This window comes from Cricetulus griseus, chromosome X (genome assembly GCF_003668045.3).
Source record: "Cricetulus griseus strain 17A/GY chromosome X, alternate assembly CriGri-PICRH-1.0, whole genome shotgun sequence".
NCBI lineage: Eukaryota > Metazoa > Chordata > Mammalia > Rodentia > Cricetidae > Cricetulus > Cricetulus griseus.
The window spans coordinates 45416650-45439116 of record NC_048604.1 but is presented as its reverse complement, the minus strand read 5'-3'; the positions used below and the strand labels follow the sequence as shown (position 1 = coordinate 45439116).

At 38.9% G+C, this 22467-nt stretch overlaps 1 pseudogene; it reads right to left on the bottom strand.

Annotated features, from left to right (window-relative positions):
- Positions 1-208: 208 nt before the first annotated feature.
- LOC100753009 overlaps positions 209-22467 on the bottom strand; it is a 29568-nt pseudogene continuing 7309 nt past the window's right edge.

The window sequence follows — 22467 nt, the reverse complement described above, 5'->3', positions numbered from 1 at the left end:
TGGTGCACCCCTTTAATTCCAGCACTCTGGAGGCAGACGCAGTCAGATCTCTGTGAGTTTGAGGCCAGCCTGGTCTACACAGAGAGTTCCTGGACAGCCAGGGCTGTTACACAGAGAAACCCTGTCTTGAAAAAACAAACAAACAAACAAACAAACAACCCCCAAACCCCAAAATCAACCAACCAACCAAACAAACAAAACCAGGAGATCAAGTTGAATTGCCAAAATGATATCTTAAGTCAGATATTTTAGCATCTTGAAGAAAATTAGAGAAGGGATTTCCTTGGTTGGCTTCTGTAGCTTGATAGGCAAAAACAAAACAAAACACTTCTTCAACAACAAACAGCAACACTTTAATACACATGGGAATGGAATGTCCCTTCTCCTTATTCTCTGACCTGCCATTTGCCAAGGGATCAGGCTTAGGGACATAGTTAAATGAGAATGATTCCCCATCCTGAAATCATCTGAGTTGTCGTGGAGGGCCTGCGGCCCCTTTGGTTGGTCTGTAGCAACTAGCATTAATTCCTGTTGGCACAGATGCCCCATAGGGGAACAGCTCCTTAAGAATATCCCTTTTGCTTCTTCTTTCTTGCTTGCTTTGCTTTCTCCCACTTCAGCTCTCTGGTTTTCTTCTGGCTGTGTATGAGAATTCATGGATTGGCAGAATAGGAAGTGCTTGCTCAGAATGTCCGGTTATCCTTTTGACCACTGAGGCTCTGTTGCTTGAAGCCAGTAAAGATAGTTTCAGTGATGGGAGCGCTCTCTGGAATCACTGCACCATCTACAGGGAAGGGTTAGGAGGTTTCCATCCTTTCCCTTGCAGTTCTGGACCCTCCTGTAGATTCCTTAGGGAATGTCTGTAGAGGTCAGCCTTTTGAATATCCACGTGTCCATTCAATCTCAACTATGCTAGCCTAAGAATTGCTCTGAATGTGCTCAATTCTTCTTTGCTTGAAACTTACCCGAGTCTTTGCTTTGCCCTTTTGTGGTTCTTTCTTCTCAAACTTGGGCTCTATTTTAGTGTCTTTGTCATTGTCACTATACCTGTCAGGGTCATTACTTCAGTTATGCCTCGTATTTTCTGATGAAGAGGAAATTTGGTAGAGGATGAGATCTTCATCTTGTTCCTTCAGTTTAAACAACTTTTTGTTTTTCATATAGCTTCCTAGTCGTTTTCATATTAGGACTAGTATTTACCCTGTATTTCACAAGCTAATCCAGAAGGGCTTCTCTGAGTTCAAGTTCAGCCTGGTTCTACATAGCAAGTTCTGAGACAGTCAGGGCTCAACAGTGAAAATTTGCCTCAAAATTTTTTTTAAAAAAAGGAATGCATAATAAATTTGCATATCATCTTTCAGGGTTTCTCTGTGTAACAGTAATGGCTGTCCTGGAACTCACTTTACAGACCAGGCTGGCCTCGAACTCACTGAGATCCACCTGCCTCTGCCTCCCAAGTGCTGGGATTAAAGGTGTGCACTACCACTGCACAGATAGTTGATCTCTTTTTTAAAGGAACCTAATGTTCTATTTAAAGTTGCTATGATTTTCTTCCTGTTCAGGCCTTGAACAGGTAAAAGTAGCTAGTACTTAAGACTAAGCTAGGGGGAGAAGTCTTTTGTAATTTGTAAGATATTCTGCTCGAAAAGCTTGACAGCATTTAAATGAGAAGGAAAAATGTGTAGATTTTATGATTTCATTGAATACTTATTTTCCTATGTTCATTTGAAATGCGTGTGAATTTCGCCACTCTCAGTGTTACTAGTCTTCCATTATTTGTTCTTGGCATTTAATTAAAGACACGGAATGACACTTATTAAATATGATACATAGATGTCATGCTGAGAACTAAGGCATGCTGTGCTCAGTGTTTTGTATAATATTATAAACATAGACAGCTTCAATAAATAGAAAAGGGAGCCTGGAGAGATGGCTTAGCATTTGAGAACACATGGTGCTCTCTCGGAAGATCAGAGTTCAGTTCCCCCACACCCACACTGGGTGGCTGGTCCTCTGGCCTCCACAGACACCTATAAGCGCATGTGCACAGACCTACACAACCTCCCATGTGATTTCAAAACAAAGAAACAAAAAGTGGATTATGAATAAATCATGTGTAAGCTGATATATACACAACAGAATTTTGTCCAGCTATAAATAAAAATAAAGTTATGATGCTTTTCACCAAAATAAATGAAACTGGAAATTGTGTCTGGGCTGGGCAAAGTGGCACACATCTTTAATCTCAGCACTCAGGAGTCAAAGGCAAGAGAATCTCTGTGAGTTCAAAGCCAGTCTGATGTACATAGTGAGTTCCAGGATACCCAGGGCTACATAGAGAAACCCTGTATCCCCCCCCCCCAATAAAAAGACTCAGGACAAAACCACACTTTCTCTAATATGTAGAGCTTAGATTTTAATTTTTACGTATGTGTGTGTGTGCCTGTCTGTCGTGAAAGAAGAAAGGGACACGGTGTGCAAACAGAAAGGGGGCCTAAGGGAGGACTGAGGAGGAGAGAGAGCCCAAGAAAACGTGCAACAAAAAAGCAGAAGCGGGGTCACTGGGAACAGGAGTTGCAGGAAGAGAGCAAGGTTGGGTGTGGAGGCTAAAGCTCAACAAAAACAAAAGTATTCATGGAAATGCTATAAGGAAACTTGTTACTTCATCAGTTTTTAAAAATGAACAAAAAGACCAACAGAAATCATGATGCAGGCTGGGGATATTGCTCAGCAGTATTGTACTCGCCTAGCATGAATGAATCAATCCATAGGACCAAAATGAAAATCAGAAGATGATACAAAGTACATTTATTTATTTGAAATGCTGGGAATCCTTTCAGGTGTTAGAGCAGCACCACCAAGCCACTTCCTTAACTACAAAGAGTATGTTTGTTTGAATCAGGGTTTTATTCTGTAGCCCTGGCTAGTGGGGAATTTGGTATGTAGACGAGGCTGGCCTCAAACTCACAGAATTTCATCTATCTCTGCCTCCAAGGTGCTGGGATTAAAGATGTGTGTCATCATGGCTGGCTGATTGTTTTTGAGACAGATCCCCATTATGTGCTCTGGGCTTTTCTGGAACTCCTATCCACTTCTGCCTCCTGAATGCTTGCATCTCCTACAAGTTCTTCTCAGACAAGGTTGGTTGGATCTGTCCATATTGTAGAGAAGGCTCTCAGGGAGGAAAACACAGTTTGAGCTGCCCATGTGCCATAACCCTTCTTAAGCCTTAGTTTACATCTTAATAAGAGAAGATGCTGTAATGTCTTAGGTAAATTAAGTTGCAAGATTGAGATTGGACCCTGGAAGAAAAAATGTTTTTAAAATGATCATTTTTACTTGAAGCTTCAAGTTGAGTCATCAAAGCAAAGAAAAAGAAGAAAATTAGCTGATCTACATTCCCTTCTTGCTGAGGGTTATGGATGGAGGCCACATCATGTTCTGGCTTTAGAACAAAGTGACCATGAAGAAGCAGAACTGTCTTTATGGACTAGCCTCTTATTCCAGGCCACTGCCAGCTTCTCCATGGCCCGATTCTCTATATATAGCCAAGACAGATCCACTGTAAACAGTGTTCACCCCTCCCAAATTTTATTATAGAACCTTCCAGCCCCTTAGGTCCAGTGGACACTATTTTTAAATTGCTAACTGGTCATGATACTAGTGGCTTAAGGAATCAATTCCAAGAGCCAGGCCTCCACCTTTTGCCTGCAATCTGTTCAGCTCAGTAATCCTTCCACTTGCAGAGACCTCTTCGTATCATTGGTTTGACTTAACTCTGCTGCCCTCACCTCCCTCTGCCTCTCCTCCTTCCTCTTGTCCTCCTCCTCTTTCTCCCCATTCTCTTCCTTGTTGTTTTAGTCACATTGGAGAAGAGATTGTCCTGGAGATAACTGTGATTCCAAATGTTATCTCCCAAGTACCATTATCTCTTTCTAAGATTTTCTAACCCATAACTTCCCAGAGAAGTTTATTCAGAGATAGCTCTGCCAGCATTACATAAATACTACCAGAGGAAATCTACTACCTAACAAAGGACTCTAAATTTTCCCAGTGTGCATTCAAGGCACTTGAACAAATGTATCCAGTTCATGTTTGGAGCCCTATTTCCCAAGTGCCCTGTGATTTTGGAAAACTACATATTGCCCTGCTTCCTTAAGGGACCCCTGCATTGCTTGTGTGCCTCTTTAACAGGCTGGGGATTAAATGGTCAGATTTTAGCCCTTTGTACATAAGTAATGACAGAATGCATTTGATGTACTCTTTGAAGGAGTATTAGCACCATCTCTTTAAAGATGTAGAAACTCAGTCTCAGGAAGGCTTTCAATTTTTTGTCTTTGGGGGCGACACTAGGCTTATAGAGTAAAGAGACCTGATGATGACTTAGTAGTGACCACAAGTGGTAGTATTTTGTTCTGTGACATGAGAAATAGATAAGGAGCTGTCTTACTATGTGTAGTATTATTTTATTTTTTCCTTGACATTTAAATGACACAGGTTCTTTGTAGAACTCCTGGAACATACATACAAACAAAAAGATGCAGGAATAAACACCCCACCTGGAAACCATCAATTAGAATAGTCTACTCCTTTCTGGGACCCAGTGTTGAGTGGATTAAAATAGGTCCAGCTAGGAAGAAAAAAACATTATGGTTCCATTTTACTCTGGCTCCAGCCTCATGCTAGGATTACAGGCATGTGCTACCATGTCTGGATTGATTTTCAAAACACCATTCAAAGTACAGAGATTACAAAGAGACACCTTGATAACTTTCCCAAAACAAACACATTTGTCTGGCTAGAAACCAATTAGGAAAGAAACCATTACTAGAATCCTATGCTCAACATAGCTGTCCTCTTCCCAAGCCAGGTGCAGTCATTGTTTGGACTTAAGGAAACATAGATCAGTTTTGTCTCTTTTTTTGAATTGTATTTAAATGGAAACATCCAGAAAGTACTCCTTTGTGTCTGCCCTTTTCACATTCAACATTATCATTTCATTAATCACCCATCTGGTTGCATGAGAATATAATTTATTCACTATTATTGCTATATAGTGATTTATTGCCTGAATATGATGGGGAATAAAAAATTCACCATTGGTAAAATAATAAGACAAAATTAGTGAGAATATAAATTTCTTGACTAGCATAATTCATCATGGTAATATAACTAATGAATACACAAATATACTCTCTAAAATTAGATACTATACTTTCTCTTTAGAAATGAAAAAATCTACAAAATTGACAAAGGATGTAAAGCAATCTCAACAACATACAAAGATTGAAATAGCACAGAGAATATTCTCTGACCATTATGAAATAAAGTTAGAAATTAAGCAAAAACCTACAAGTCACTGCATGTTTTGAAATTAAGAGGTATATTTCTATTTTATTTTGTTTTTATGTGTATGAGTGTTTGCCTCTGTTGTATGTTTGTGTACCAACCTGGTACACAGGGAGGGAAGAAGAGTGCATCAGATACCTTGGACTGGAGTTATAGACAGTTGTGAGCCACCACGTGGGTGCTAAGAACCGAATCTGGGTCTTCTGGAAGAGCACTATACGCTCTTAACCTCTGAGCCCCAGGAAATATATTTCTAAATAACTTACTGTTCAAAGAAGAAATAAAATAGAGTTTTGAAAACATGTTGAGCTGAGTGATAAATGAAATCATAACATAAGAAAATTTGTGGGATATGAAATCCAGGCAGGCCTTTTTTGTGGGGTAGAAATTGACAAGTTGATTCTAAAAATAGCCTGGTATAGCCAAATACATTTAGGGAAAGAAACAACATTGAAGAACTCACAGTATCTGATTTTGAGGCTTTTTGTTAAGCACAGATATCAAGAATGTGGTTTGGAGGACAAGATAGGCATACAGATCAATGAGCCAAAATGAAGAGTACAGAATTAGATCCACACATTTGGTCAACTGATTTTAAATAAAGGCATCAAGATAACTCAGCAGAGAAAGAGAAAAATGTTTTCAAAAGTTGTGGTGGAACAAATAATTGGACAGAGATATGGAGATGAATGAACCTTGATTCAATAGTTTATATGAAAGTTAATTCAAAATGTGTCACCAACCTAAATGTAAAAGCTTCAATGATAAAATGTATAGAAATAATAAAAATCTTTTTTTGATCTTTTGTTAAGACACAGAGAACCAAAACCATGAGTATCCAATAAACTGGATTTATCAAAATTAAAATCTTCTGGTTAGGTGGCCCTGCTCGTAGACATCTGATGCCAGGGATCTGCTCACCGGATATGAACTCGGCAGCAGGATCCAACAACACACCTGGACACTGCCGAGGCCCCGGTAACAGTGCCACCTCCATCCACGAGAAGAGGACAGACATCAGAGTATTGGATCTGTTTGCATCTACCAGAAGGGAACCTTGGTCCCATAACCACCAGGAGAGGAAGAGACTCCTACTACACCCATCAGAAGAAAGGATGAGAAAAGGACAATGTAAAAGCACATTCAACAACAGAAAACCCAATATGACACCACCAGGGACAAGGAACCATACACCAGCAAGACCTGAACATCACAATGCAGATGAACCAGCAGAGAATGACCTTAAAAGCATCTTCATGAAAATGATAGAGGGCCTCAAAGATGATGTGAGAAAATCCCTTAAAGAAATGGAAGAAAAATCAAACCAAAAATACAAGATATCTCTCAAGGAAACAGTTCAAGACCTAAAAACTGAAATAGAGACAATAAAGAAAGTACAATCTGAGGCAATGCTGGAAATAGAAAGGCTGGGTAAAAGATCAGAATACAAGATCTTGTACAGAATACAAGAGATGGAAGAGAGAATTTCAGGAATTTAAGACACACTAGCTGAAATAGACTCATCAACCAAAGAAAATCTTAAGTCCAACAAATCCCCAACATAAAATATACAGGAAATATGAGATACCAAAAGACCAAACCTAAGAATAATAGGTATAGAAGAAGGTGAAGAAAAGGCGCAGAAAACATATTCAACAAAATCATAGAAGAAAACTTTCCCAACCTAAAGAAAGACATGCCAATGAAAATACAAAAAGCCTACAGAACACCAAAAAAAAGGTGTTCCAAAAGTGAACCAAAAAAAGGTCTTCTTGCCACATAATAATCAAAACAACAAACATACAGAATAAAGAGAAAATATTAAGAGCAGCAAAGGAAAAAGGTCAAGTAACTTATAAAAGTAAACCTATCAGAATTACATCTGACTTTTCCATGGAAACTCTGAAAGCCAGAAGGTCCTGGATAGATATTCTACCTACACTAAGAGACCATGGATGCCAGCTCAGACTACTATAACCAACAAAGCTTTCAATCACTATAGACGGAAAAAACAAGATATTCCATGAAAAAAACAGATTCTAACAATACACATCCACCAATACAGCCCTACAGAAAGTTCTGGAAGGAAAACTGCAACCCAAGGAAGTTAACTACAACCAGAAAAATACAGGCAATAGATAATTCCAATTTACCAACAGCCAAAAGGAAAAAGGGATAGAATCCCACACATAATCTTGCCACCATCACCAAATCAAAAGCAAACAAGAAAGAACAATAATCAATGGTCATTAATATCCATCAACATTAATGGTCTTAACTCCCCTATAAAAAGACACAGATTAGCAGAATGGATAAGAAGACAGAATCCATCCTTCTGCTGCATACAAGAAACACACCTCAACTTCAAAGACAGATGGTACCTAAGAATTGAAGGTTGGGGAAAGATTTCCCAATCAAATGGACCCAAGAAACAATCGGGGGCAGCAATCCTAATATCCAACAAATTGGACTTTAAACTAAAGTCAATCAAAAGAAATGAAGGAGGTCACTTCCTACTCATCACAGGAGAAATCCATCAGGAAGAAATCTCAATTCTGAACATTTATGCCCCAATACAAAGGCATCCACGTATGTAAAAGAAACATTACTAAAACTCAAATCACACATAAAACCGCACACACTCTCACCACTGGACAGGAACACTAGACAGAAACACCCGACTCTCACCACTGGACAGGAACACTAGACAGAAACTTAGCAAAGAAACAAAGGAACTAATAGAAGTTATGGCACAATTGGACTTAAAAGATATCTATAGAACATTCCATCCAAATACAAAACAATTTACCTTCTTCTCAGTGCCATGAGGAAAAAAGACCACATACTTGGCAACATAGCAAACCTCAACAGGTACAAAAAAATTGAAATAACCCCCTGTATCTTATCAGACCACCATGCTTTAAAGTTAGAATTCAATAACAACACGAATTACAGAAAACCTACAAACTCATGGAAATTAAATAACACCCAATTGCACAATTCCTGGGTCGAGGAAGAAATAAAAAAGAAGTTAAAGATTTCATAGAATTCAATGAGAATGAGGACACAACATATCCAAACCTATGGGACACTTTGAAAGCAGTGCTAAGGGGAAATTTCATAGCACTAAGTGCCCACATGCAGAAACAGGAGAATAATCACACTAGAGAACAGCACAACTGAAAGCTTTAGAAAACAAAGAAGCCAATACACCCCGGAGGAGCAGATGCCAGGAAATAATCAAATTGAGGGCTGAAATCAATAAAATGGAAAGTAGGAGAACAATATAAAGAATCAATATAATGAAGAGTTGGTTCTTTGAGAAAATCAGCAAGATAGACAAACCTCTATCCAAACTTACCAAACAACAAAGAGTGAACATGCAAATTAATAAAATCAGGAATGAAAAGGGGGTCATAACAACAGACACAGAGGATATACAGAGAATCATCAGGTCATACTTCGAAAACCTATATTCCTCAAAACTTGAAAATCTAAAGGAAATGGACAATTTTCTGGACAGATTTCACTTACCAAAATTAAATCAAAACAGATAAGCAACATAAATAGACCTATAACCCCTTATGAAAGCAGTCATCTGAAGTCTCCCAACCAAAAAAAGCCCAGGTCCAGATGGCTTCAGTGCAGAATTCTACCAGAAATTCAACTTACAGCTAATACAAATTCTCTTCAAAGTATTCCACAAAATAGAAGCAGAAGGGTCATTGCCAAACTATTTTTATGAGGCTTCAATAACCTTGAGACACAACCAAAAAAGAAAACTACAGACCAATATTCCTCATGAACAGTGATGCAAAAATTCTCAATAAAATACTGGCAAATCGAATCCAAGAACTCATCAGAGAAATCATCCACCATGATCAAGGAGGCTTCATCCCAGGGATGCAAGGATGGTTCAACATATGAAAATCCATCAATGTAATCCACCATATAAACAGAATGAGAAAAAAACACATGATCATCTCACTAGATGCTGAAAAAGCCTTTGACAAAATCCAACACCCTTTCATGATAAAGGTCTTGGAGAAATCAGGAATAACAGGAACATACCTCAACATAATAAAAGCAATATACAGCAAGCCTACAGCCAACATCAAATTAAATGGAGAGAAACTCAATGCAATTCCTCTAAAATCGGGGACAAGACAAGGCTGTCCACTCTCTCCATACCACCTCAATATTGTTCTTGAAGTTCTAGCTAGAGCAATAAGACAACAAAAGGAGATCAAGGGAATAAAAATCAGAAAGGAAGAAGTCAAACTCTCACTATTTGCAGATGATATGGTAGTCTACATAAGTGATCCAAAAAACTCTACCAGGGAACTCCTACAGCTGATAAATACCTTCAGCAAAGTGGCAGGATACAAGATTAACTCAAAAAAATCTGTAGCCCTACTATATACAGATGATACAGAGAAAGAAATCAGAGAAACATCACCCTTCACAATGGCCACAAACAACATAAATTACCTTGGGGTAATACTAACCAAAAATGTGAAAGGCCTATACCATAAGAATTTTGACTCTCTAAAGAAATAAATTAAAGAAGATACCAGAAAATGGAAAGATCTCCCATGCTCTTGGATACGTAGGATCAACATAGTAAAAATGGTAATCTTGCCAAAAGCAATCTACAGATTCAATGCAATCCCCATCAAAATCCCAACATAATTCTTCACAGACCTTGAAAGAACAATTCTCAACTTCATATGGAGAAACAAAAGACCCAGGATAGCCAAAACAACCCCGTACAATAAAGGAACTTCTGAAGGCATCACCATGCCTGACTTCAAGCTCTATTACAGAGCTATAGTTCTGAAAACGGCTTGGTATTGGCACAAAAATAGACAGGTAGACCAATGGGATAGAGTTGAAAACCCTGATATTAACCCACACACCTATGAACACCTGATTTTTGACAAACAATCCAAATATATATGCTGGAACAAAGAGAACATCTTTAACAAATGGTGCTGGCATAACATGATACGGACATGTAGAAGACTACAGATAGACCCAAGCCTATCACCATGCACAAAACTTATGTCAAAATGGATCAAAGACCTTAACATAAACCCAGCCACACTAACCCTATTAGAAGACAAAGTGGGAAATACCCTTGAGTTAATTGGAACAGGCGTCCACTTCCTGAACATTACACTAGTAGCACAGACACTGAGGTCAACAATTGATAAATGGGACCTCCTGAAACTGAGAAGCTTCTGTGAGGCAAAGGACACAGTCAGCAAAACAAAACGGCAGCCCACAGACTGGGAAAAGATATTCACCACCCCCACATCTTACAGAGGGCTGATCTCCAAAATATACAAGGAACTCAAGAAACTAGTCTCCAAAACACCAAACAATACAATTAAAAAGTGGGGTACAGAACTAAATAGACAATTCTCAATAGAGGAATCTAAAATGGCTGAAAGACACATAAGAAAGTGTTCAACATCCTTAGCCATCAGGGAAATGCAAATCAAAACAACTCTGAGATACCATCTTACTCCTGTCAGAATGGCCAAAATAAAAAATACCAATGACAGTTTATGCTGGAGAGGATGTGGAGAAAGGGGAACACTTCTCCACTGCTGGTGGGAGTGCCAACTTGTAAAGCCACTTTGCAAATCCGTATGGCGACTCCTCAAGAAAATGGGAATGAGTCTACCACAAGATCCAACAATTCCACTCTTAGGCATATGCCCAAAAGAAGCACGCTCATACAACAAGGATCAGTGATGTTCATAGCAGCACTATTCGTAATAGCCAGAAACTGGAAGCAGCCTAGATGCCCCTCAATCGAAGAATGGATAGAGAAACTGTGGTACATTTATACAATGGAGTACTACTCAGCAGGAAAAAAAAAAACAATGGAATCTTGAAATTTGCAGGAAAATGGATGGAACTAGAAGAAACCATTCTGAGCGAGGTAACCCAATCCCCAAAAGACAAACATGATATGTACTCACTCATTTGTGGATTTTAGACATAGATTAAAGGATTACCAGCCTACAATCCACACTGCCAGAGAAGGTAGTAAACAAGGAGGACCTTAAGAGAGACATACATGGTCCCCTGGAGAAGGGAAAAGGGTCAAGATGCCATGAGCACATTGAGAACACGGGAAGGGAAGGGAGGGAGCTAGGAGAATGAGAAGGGAAGAGGAGGAGGGATGCAGAGGACATGAGAGAGCAGAAAGGTTGAGTAAGGGGAAGAATAGAAGATAACAAGAATGGAGATACCATAATAGAGGGAGACATTTTAGGTTTACAGAGAAATCAGGCACTAGGGAAATGTCTGGAGATCTACAAAGATGACTCCAGCTAACAATCTAAGCAACAGAGGAGAGACTACCTTAAATGCCCTCACCTGATAATTAGATTGATGACTGACTTATATGCCACCCTATAGCCCTCATCCAGCAGCTGGTGGAAGTAGAAGCTGACACCCACAACTTATCACTGAACTGAACTGGAATCCAGATGCAGAGAAGGAAGAGTGAAGAGCAAAGGGGTCCAGACCAAGCTGGTGAAACCCACAGAAACAACTGATCTGAACATCGGGGAACTCTTGCTCCCCAGACTGATAGCTGGGATACTAGCATGGGACTGATCCAGACCCCAGGAACATGGATTTCAGTGAGGAAACCTCGGAAATCTACAGGACCTCCTGTAGTATTTCAGTACTTATCCCTAGCATAGGTGTGGACTTTGGGAGCCCATTCCACAGAGAGGAATACCCCCTGAGCCAAGACACACGGGAGTGGGCCTAGGCCCTATCCCAAAGGATATGATAGACTCTAATGACACCCTATGGAAGGCCTCACCATCCACGGGGAGCAGAAAGGGTATGTGATAGGTAGGGTTTTAGTTGGGGGTGGTGGTAGAGTAGGATGGGCTGGAGAAGGGAACTGAGATTGTCATGTAAAACAATCTTGTTTCTAATTCATATAAAAAATCTGAAAACAATTAAAAAATAAAATCTTCTCAAGATACTGTGAAGAAAATGAAAAGCAAAACCACAGGCTTGGGTAAGGTACTTGTAAAGCAACAAAGCTAATGAAGGACCTGTGTTCACAATATCTAAATGAACTGGGACTGGGGATGCTGTTGAGCTGCTACAGCACTTGCCTAGCATATACAATAGCTCTGTATCAGTCCCCAGCACTACATAAACTAGGTGTGCTGGTCTATGCCTCTAAATCCAGGACAATGAGGTGCAGGCAGGAAGATCAGAAATTTGAAGTTATCTTCAGGTACATGAGGAGATTGAGGCCAGCTTAGGCTACTTGAAACCCAGTCTCAACAACAATAACAAAACCAAGTGCAAAATAATATTGGACAAAGCAAACATCTCACATGATTCTGAGGGGAATGTAAGATGGAACAGACATGTTAAAAACAGGTTTTAAAATAGGATTAAATACATCTTTTTCATTGCCTGACAATCCAAATCTTAAGTAATTTACACAGTAGAAATGAAAACATAGGTTAACACAGAGACTTGTATGCAAATATTCGAAACAGCTTTGTTGGTAATTAGCTAAACCTGGAAAAGATCCAAGTGTCCATTAACTGATGAATGAATTGGCAAATTTTGCTGTCTATGCACATGTAATAAAGATGAACTAATCTATCCAATTAATCCATAATGTGAATGAAACTCAAAAGCATTATATTGAGTGAAATATGGGTTCTAAAACACTGGCATCATTTATGTGACATTTTGAAAACAGCAAAATTCGTACTATAACTTCCAGGTTGAGGAGAGAGGATCGACTACCTGCAGTATGAGGGAATTTGGTGAGGGTGACTAAATTATTATGTATCATGGTTATGGTAGTAGTTACACCACTGTATACAGTTGTCAATATTTATAGAATTTAGGTGTGGAGATAAATGCCTGTAATACAGGAACTCAGGAGGCTGTGGTTGGAAGAGCTGTGTCCATGGGCTACATGGTGAAACCGTGTCTCTAAAACAAAAGCCAACGACCCCAGACTATAAATCATACATACAAAACAAAAGCTCATAGAACTTTACCATCACAAAATGAATTTAAATACTTGGGAAGGTATACATCAATAAACCAATTTGAAGACAAGAGTAGCTGGGAATAAGTCTTCAATGTATGTGTGTCAAGGAGCTGGAAAGAGGCTGAAGAGATGGCTTAGCTGGTAAGAGCACTTGTTCCTTGTTTATGATCTAATAAAGCCACTGAAGATGAGGAGGCAAATCCAGCCACAGTAGTTAGCCATAGAAGCTTGGCAGTGGTGGCACACACTTTTAATCCCAGGACTCAGGAGACAGAGGCAGATGTATTCCTGTGAGTCCAACACCACCCTGGGTTGCACAAGAGTGAATCAGTCTAAAAGAGTAACAGAGCTTATTCATACCTTTAGTCCCAGCACTAGAGAGGTATATAAGGAAGAAGCAAAGGGTCTCATGTGAGAATCAGTTTCCGAACAGGGAAAACAGGATTTTCATTTCAGCCTTGGTAGAGGTAAGAGCTACTGGCTGGTTGCTTTGCTTTTCTGATCTCCAGTTAGAACCCCAATATCTGTCTCTGGGTTTTATTACTCATGCCACAGTTGCTCTTGCAGAGGACACCCGGGTTGTCTTCCCAGCCCTCACATAGTAACTCTCTTGAGACCTCTATGACACCCTCCATGCATATGGTTCACAAGCATACTTTCAGGCAAACACAAAATAAATGAATCTAACATTTCAAAGAAACTAGAAAATAACCTGCTAAACTACAGTGTGATAACTTGTTGGTGATTATTATGGCCCTTCTTGGTTGTCAACTGTTACATCTGGAATTAACTAAAACCCAAATGATTTGGTGGGTCCCCCAGCCTGGATCAAGCTTCTTTCTGCCCTCCCGCCTAAGGAACAGGCTTCTCAGAAATCATGAGCCAGCCATCTGCTAATCTGACTGGCATGGTTGAAGAGCCCCTGCCCACACTACAGCACTTCTTCTGTTGGCCTCTTTCTTACCCACGCCCTCACCCCCTGACTATATAAGCTAGCCCTGCCATTTAAGTTTACAAGATGTCCTCCCAAACAGTCTCCCAGGTAACACATGCTCCCCAGCTCCTCTGCATCCTGGGACCCCCGGTGGTGAAGTACACAGCCTTTGTCTCTATGGAGTTGAGTAGGCCCAAGCCTGATTTGGGTAAGGAGTAGCACCACTCCTGCCGTGCTCTCAGAGATGTCCTGTGTGTGGGCAACGCTCTACTGTCCCTCATCTGGCTTGGGAATCCACAACTTTGCAAATGTATTTGGTTTATAAACTTTGTCCCTTTTTGAGAACACTCTCATTCGACAATGAAACTCTCCAATTTCTAAGGGAAAAAAAAACCAAGAATCTGAAGAGTCACATTCATTGTTTATAATTTATTTATTCAAAATGATTTATTGAGTGACTACTATCCCAGCCCCTGTTTTAGGTACTGAAAATGTGATGGTGAATAAGAAGTGATGCCTGTTTCCAAGAACATAATAACCTAGAGAAAGGAATTAGGAGAAGCATAGATAACTAGGTGATAAGTCTTATAATGATAATGAAATTGAATGATGTCATAAACACTGGAAGGATTTATTTTGGTAAGGTCATACTATGCTTGTCCAGGTTGGCCCTGAGCTTAAGCTCTTTATATAACCCAAGTTGACCTACCACTTGAAATACTTCTACCTGTGTTCATTGCATAATTACATATTTGAAGGGATGGTGACATAATACAATGAAATAAAATTAGACATTAGCACACATATGAAAAACCCTACTCAATAAGAAAGGCAGCTATTAATACCTGTAAGATGAAGTTATAGTTATCAAGAGTCATTTCTATACTCACATACATATTTGAAAACAAGGAAAATTTAAGATAAATGAGTATAATAAGCACTAACTTCATGAACATAGCAGAAAAACAATAAAGGTAATTTGAAGAAAACAGAAAGAACATAATAAAGATAAAATGAAAATAAAAAGAGAAACAAAATAAAATCATAGTACTACTGACTAATACAAACTGAGTTTATCTGAGCAATTTTGGCAATTGGGAATAAGGAAAAAAGGAGACAATGAACAATATTAGAGACTATAATTACATATGTGGAAGACAATTGAAAAAATATAAGGAAGTACAAATCACAATTTGAATTATTTTTAAGTAATTTTTTTAAAATTTAAATTAGAAACAAGCTTGTTTTACATGTCAATCCGAGTTCCTTCTCCCTCCCCTCCTTCCCTGCCCCCCCACCGCCCCCCTATCTCATCCCTTTTCTGCTCTCCAGGGAGGGTGAGGCTTTCCACTGGGGAATCTTCAAAGTCTGTCATACCATTTGGAACAGGGCTTAGACCCTCACCCATGTGTCTAGGCTTAGAGACTATCCTTTTATTTTGAGTGGGTTCCCAAAGTCCATTCGTGTACTAGGGATAAATACAATTTGAATTTTGAGACATGGTCTCTGCGCTGGTTAAAAGAAAATGGGTGTCAGAGGGAGTGGCACTACTGGGATGTGTGGTCTTTTGGAGGAAGTGTGTCATTTCGGGGGCCGGCTTTGAGGTCTCTTTATCTCAAGAAGCTTTCCTCAGAGTGACAGTCAGCCGACTTCCTGCGGCCTTCTGGGCAAGATGTAGCCAGCATCACCTCTGCCTGCACACTGCTATGTTCCCCATCAGGATGGTAATGGATTGGAAGTCTGAAACTGTAAGTCATCACCTCAATTAAATGTTTTCTTTGTAAGAGTTGCCATGGCCATAGCATCTCTTCACAGCAACACAAAACAAACAAATAAACAACAAAAAAAACAACCAAGACAAAGTCTCCCAATGTAACCCTGGCTGTCCTAGAACTCACTATGTAGACCAGGCTGGTGTCAGACTCACAGAGACCTGCCTCTGCTTCCAGAGTGGTGGGATTTAAAGGTGTACCCCATCACACCTGGCTAAAAACTCCCAAGTTTTTACCAACTTGAAAGTTCAGACAAAATTGAACCATATATCATGAAAACATTATAATAAAAAGTTGACTTAAATAGTTAAAAACAAAAACAAAAACAAACCATGGGGCTTGAGAACTCGCTCAGTGGTTAAGAGCACCTGCTGCTGATCTTGTGAAAGACTGGAGCTCAGTTCCCAGCACCCATATTGGTGATTCACAATCACCTGCAAATTCAGCTCCAGGAGATTCAAGCCCACTTTTGGTCTCCTCAGGCAACTGCATGTACATGCAAATACACACACACACACACACACACACACACACGTAGATAAACAAAATAAATTTTAAAAAAGAATTAAAATCTGAACAGGAAAATAAACAATAAGGAATGTCCTATGAAAAATGAAGATTTGAGGTGTAAAAGGAAGGTGTTCTGAAGAATGAGTTCTCAGCCCTACCTGCCTCATGAGCACATGGCCCCATGGCTCCATGGAAGTTTACCAGATGGTGCTGCTTCTGCTTCCCAGCCTTGTCCCTTCATAAGTGTCATTTTCAATGGGCAGCTTACAGCAGCACAGAGGACAGGAATTTGCAGTTGGAATGCAAAAAGTGATAGTAGAGCATCTCAGCGACAGTCTCCTCTTCCTTGCAGTTCAAAAGACATGTGGTTTACTTGAGCTCAGCCTGGGAGCTGTGGATGACTCCAAATTTCTCTTTAAGAAAGCCTTTCCAACTTGCAAGGAGTCAAGAATTTTTATTTATTTTTAGTTTTTAGACAGGGTTTCTCTATGTCGCCTTGACTGTCCTGGGACTCTCTTTGTAGACCAGGCTGGTCTCGAACTCACACAGATCTGCTTGCCTCTGTATCCTGAGTGCTGGATTAAAGGCACGTGTTTAATCCAACAACTGGCCCTTAGGCATCCATTCTTTAAAAATATTACATTCATTTATTTATATATATGTGTGTGTGTTTATGTGTGTCTATGCATTTGGAAGTTAGAGGGCAAATGGGCCAATTCATTTCTCTTCTTCCACCATATAGATCCCAGGTCTTAAACTTAGATCATCAAGTTTGGTAGCAAGCATCTTTACCCTCTAAATTATTTCACCAGCCCTAAACCTCCATTATTGAGAACAATCTCTTAGAATTCCTGGTACAGAGAAAATTTCTTTAACTTGGCAAATGATTTGCATAAGAGATGTGCGGGAACATACTTGAGGATGAGCCATTCAAAGCACTCCCATTATAATCAGGATTCAGATTGATTATAAGGATGTCTACAATTGCTTTACTATTCAACATTTTTCTAGAGGTTTTGTTCCATATGCAATAAGACAAAAGTAATAAATGAACAGTATGATGTATGTAAGACTATGTCTGGCCATACGACTATGAGCAAAATGAAATAAAGCATCAAAAGGAAAAGAACTAGAGTGTCATTGACACACAATATGTATGTACAATATCTTTCTTCTCTTAAGAAAATTGGAGTCAGTTGATACATTTTTAATTTTGCTGTTTTGAGACAGATTCTCTTGTATCTTAGAAGGCAACTCACTATGTAGGTGAAGACTTTGAACACTTGATCCTTCTACCTCCACCCTCAAATGCTGGGATTAAACACATGCATCATCATGCCTGAAAAAGTCTTAGAACTAATAATAAAGATTTGTTTGTATGGCTTGATAAAACATCATAATTTAGAAAGCATAGCACATACCTGCAATAAACAACTAGAAAATACACTAAAAGATGCTTTTGTGTTAAAATAGAGGAAAAAGGCTGCTTCAGAGAACCTCTCTTGTTTTATTTTAAAGCAGGGAAAAAACAACATCAGCAATGAAGCCCTAAGACAAATAAAAATACCCCAGAAGTGGAATAGAGTTCAATAGCAACAAAGAAACAAAAAAGTAGCACATTCCATGGGTATCTTCAAAAAGGCCCAGCCTAGGAACAGAAAGAATCCAGAGTGGAAGGTCTGCACTTCGTTCTCACCTTTCAGAAGCTCTTGATTCTATTTAACAGGTAAAAGACTATGAATCTAAGGAAGGAGAAAATACCCTAAAGAGTAGAAATGGCTAAGCAAGTACTATGAGCCATAGAGCAATTGAAATGAATACAATTTTGTCTTAAAACAACAGCACAAAAAATGAGATGTGAAAATCACAGACTTTTGTGAACAGAAAGATGGTGAGCTAAAACTGAAAAAGAGGGGACAAGAGAGATGGCTCAGAGGTTAAGAGCACCAGCTGCTCTTTCAGAGGTCCTGAGTTCAATTCCCAACACCCACATGGTGGCTCACAGCCATCCATTATGAGATCTGGTGCCATTTTCTGGTATGCAGATATACATGGAAGCAGAATGTTGTATATACATAATAAACAACTAAAATCTTTTTAAAAAAAACCGAAAACGACCTTTATAGAAGTAACAAATATCCCAGCACTGCCAAAACACAGGGAAAAATCTTCTTAAACAAGAAATCAGAAACAGCATACAATACAAATATGTGACTAGAAATTGAATTATAGACAGATAAGGGCTCAAGACAATCACATTGACTGGACATGAAAATGTGAAAGAAATGAAAAGAAACAATTATATGCATGCTGCAGACATATGAACACATGTGTGCATATACAGTCCATAGGGTCAGCAAAGCTCCAGGATGCTCCCACAAATACTCAAATCTGTGAGTCTTTATGTACCTTATATAGGAATGATGTATTATTTGCATACAGCTTTTGCACATCAGTTTTGTCTCTTTGATATTTGAAGCCAACACGTTCAACATAATAAGTTTCCGACCAGCCAAGTCTGTATACTGAGACTCTGTCTCAAAAAACCAAAACAAAGCAGAACACATATGTTTCCTAAGAAGCTTGACTCATGCTTGAGAGTTTAGTTATTTAGCATTGTTGGATTCCAAGGGATGTTATATCTTTCATTCTGGCACTGCATTGCTGTTTCATAATAAGCAAGCATCATTTCTCTAAAAACAGTAAAATGGTTTTCCTAAAGAACAGAAGGAGAAGATAGCATACAAAAAGCCACATTTCACAAGCTAAACAAAAATGATAAAATATCTGGGGTTATAGCTAAAAAATAAATGTGTCAAATCAATGTGAAGAAGACTGTCCAATTTCCCTGAAGGAAACAAAAGAGGCTGTGAATAAATTTTAGGCAAACACTCTATTGCTCAGACACGTCTACAGTTTCATGAATAAATTTTAGAAATACTGCATGACCGTGGATCAAAATAGCTTGTTACTAAGATTTCAAGTATTCCCCAAGCTAATCAACAAATTCAATGAGATTACTTTGGTTATTAGTAGTTTGAATTCTTCATGAATTCTGAATATTAACCCTTTGTTTGATGTATAATTTGAAGATATTTTCTGCCATCTTACACTGTATATATTATCTTTTCACTTTGTTGATATTTCCTTGTGATATAGCTTTTTAAGAAGCAAAATCCCATTTGATTATGTTTGGCTTTCTTTCTGTGATGTTGCAGATTTTGTCTAAAAGAGTCTTTGACTAGAATAAAGTCATATAATATCCTTCCTGGCCTTTTTCTTTAACAATTTTATAATGTCAGGCTTTAGACTCAACTATTTAACCCATTTTGGTTTTTTAAATGGTAAATAAGAATCATTTTATTCTTCTTTGTATGGATCCTGCTTCCATTTATTAAACAGCTGTCTTCCTTGTCCTGTGACCTTCACATTGTTTTATTCAGACATTCATTGGCTGTAAATATATAGGCCTGTTTTTCAAATGTCCAGCCTGATCCGTTAGTCCACCTTTCTATTTTAATGAGATTTTGTACTATTTTGCTTACTATAACTATGTACAGCATTATTTTGAATTTAGTGTGATGTTACCAGCTTTGTTCTTTTTGCTCAGGATCATTTCTGCTATTAACAGTCTGTGATGGCTGTTCTTGTTTGTCAAGGTAAGTACATCTGGAATTAACCAAAACCTAAGTGACTGGGTACACTGGTGAGGGAGTTTGTCTTAATTAAATTATTTGTGGTGGGGGAGACCCACTTTTAATTTGCATCTTTTGAAGTGGGAAGGTATACCTTTTATCCAGATCTTTTGAGGTGGGAAGATCCACCTTTAATCTGGGCCACACCTCCTGCTGGCAGCCTATATAAAGGACATGGAAGAAGGGAGCTTGTTCTCTTTGCTTGCTCTCACCTTCCTAGCAACTCCATTACTTCACGGGCACAGAGCCTGCTTCTTCAGGATTCTAGTGTATACTGAAGAGTAGCTCAGATATCCAGAATCATGAACTGAGCAACTACTGAATCTTGGACCTTCCTTGGTAGACAGCCACTTTTGGGATAGCTAGACCACAGCCTGTAAGCCATTCAAATACATTCATTCTACACATTCTGTTCCTCTATGGAGTCTTTTGTGGTTCTAATAAGAACCTGAGTAGAATTAATTCCTCCCTCCCTCCTCCCTCCTTTCTTTCTTTCTTTCTTTCTTTCTTTCTTTCTTTCTTTCTTTTTCTCTTTTGTTTTTGTTTGTTTTTCGAGACAGAGTTTCCCTGTGTAACAACTCTGGCTGTCCCGGAACTCACTTTGTAGACCATACTGGGTACAAACTCACAGAGATCTACCTGCCTCTGCCTCCTGAGTGCTGGGATTAAAGACGTGTGCTGCCACCTCTTTACTTGAGTAGAATTTCTTTTTTTCTGTCTTTCTTTTTTTATTTTTTGAGACAGGTTTCTCTGTGTAGCCCTGGTTGTCCTGGAACTCACTCTGTAGATCAGGCTGGCCTTGAACTCACAGAGATCAGCCTCCCAAGTGCTGGGATTAAAGACATGTGACTCTGCTGCCAAGCTGAGTAGAATTTATTTAGAGAAGATACACTAGTGGCCAACAGGTATATGAAAAAAATGTTTAATTTTGTTAGCCATCAGAGAAATGCAAATTGAAGGCCAAATCTCAATTAAATATTACCCAATTTCAGGTAGAGGGGTATGATGGCCAATATTGTTTTTCAACTTGACTACATCTGGGATCAATTTAAACCCAATTTGGACAATTCTATGAGGGATTATATTGATTAGATTATTTGGCTCCCCAAAATTTGGTCAAACCTTCTGGTGATAGCCTACATAAAAGATCATGGAAGAAAGAAACTTTTGCTTTTTGTCTGCTCTCTCTCACTCACTAGGACAACTTCATCTAGACTGTTGCTGAGGCATTCCTTCTCTTCAGTTAGAACCTACTTCTTTGTCCTGTGACCTTCACATTGTTTTATTCAGACATTCATTGGCTGTAAATATATAGGCCTGTTTTTCAAATGTCCAGCCTGATCCATTAGTCCACCTTTCTATTTTAATGAGATTTTGTACTATTTTGCTTACTATAACTATGTACAGCATTATTATGTACAACTTAGACGGCAGCCCAGCAGCTCTTTACCATCAGATTGGGACTCCTGAGATGAGGTGGCTTGAATGAGAATGGTCCCCATAGGCTCATATGCTTGCTTGCTTCATCTCCAGGTTTGCTACACTGTGTGGGGAGGATTAGGAAGTATGCCCTTGTTAGAGGAGGTGTGTCTCTGGAGTTGGGCTTTGAGGTTTCAAAAGACTACTCCAGGTCCACTCTATCTCTGACTGCTACCTGTGAACCAGGATGTAAAACTCTCAGCTACTGTTCTAGCACTTTCCTGCTTGCTTCCATGCTCTCCACTGAGATAATAAAGGACTAGGGCCACTCTTACAAAAGAAACTGTTTAATTAGGGATTTGCTTACAGTTTCAGTAAGTTGTATGATATCTATCAATCATTTATACAAGGCAAGGTATTATGGGGATATTTTATCTTTCTGTTTAAAAAGATATCAGCAAGTATAATTTGACAGTACTATAACAACTTATGCCCTAAATATTGAAATATAAGAAATAGAGAGGAGAGCTAAAACATCTGCTTACTAGTATTTTAAAAGTTAGTTATTTACTTTATTTTTTTAGAATTATTTGTTTTATGTGTATGTATTTTGGCTGTAGGTGTGTGTATGTACCATGTGCAAGCCTGATACCTAAGGAGGTGGGAACCAGGCATATGATTTTCTAGAACTCAGTTTACATATGGTTTCTAGCTGTCATGTGGGTGCTG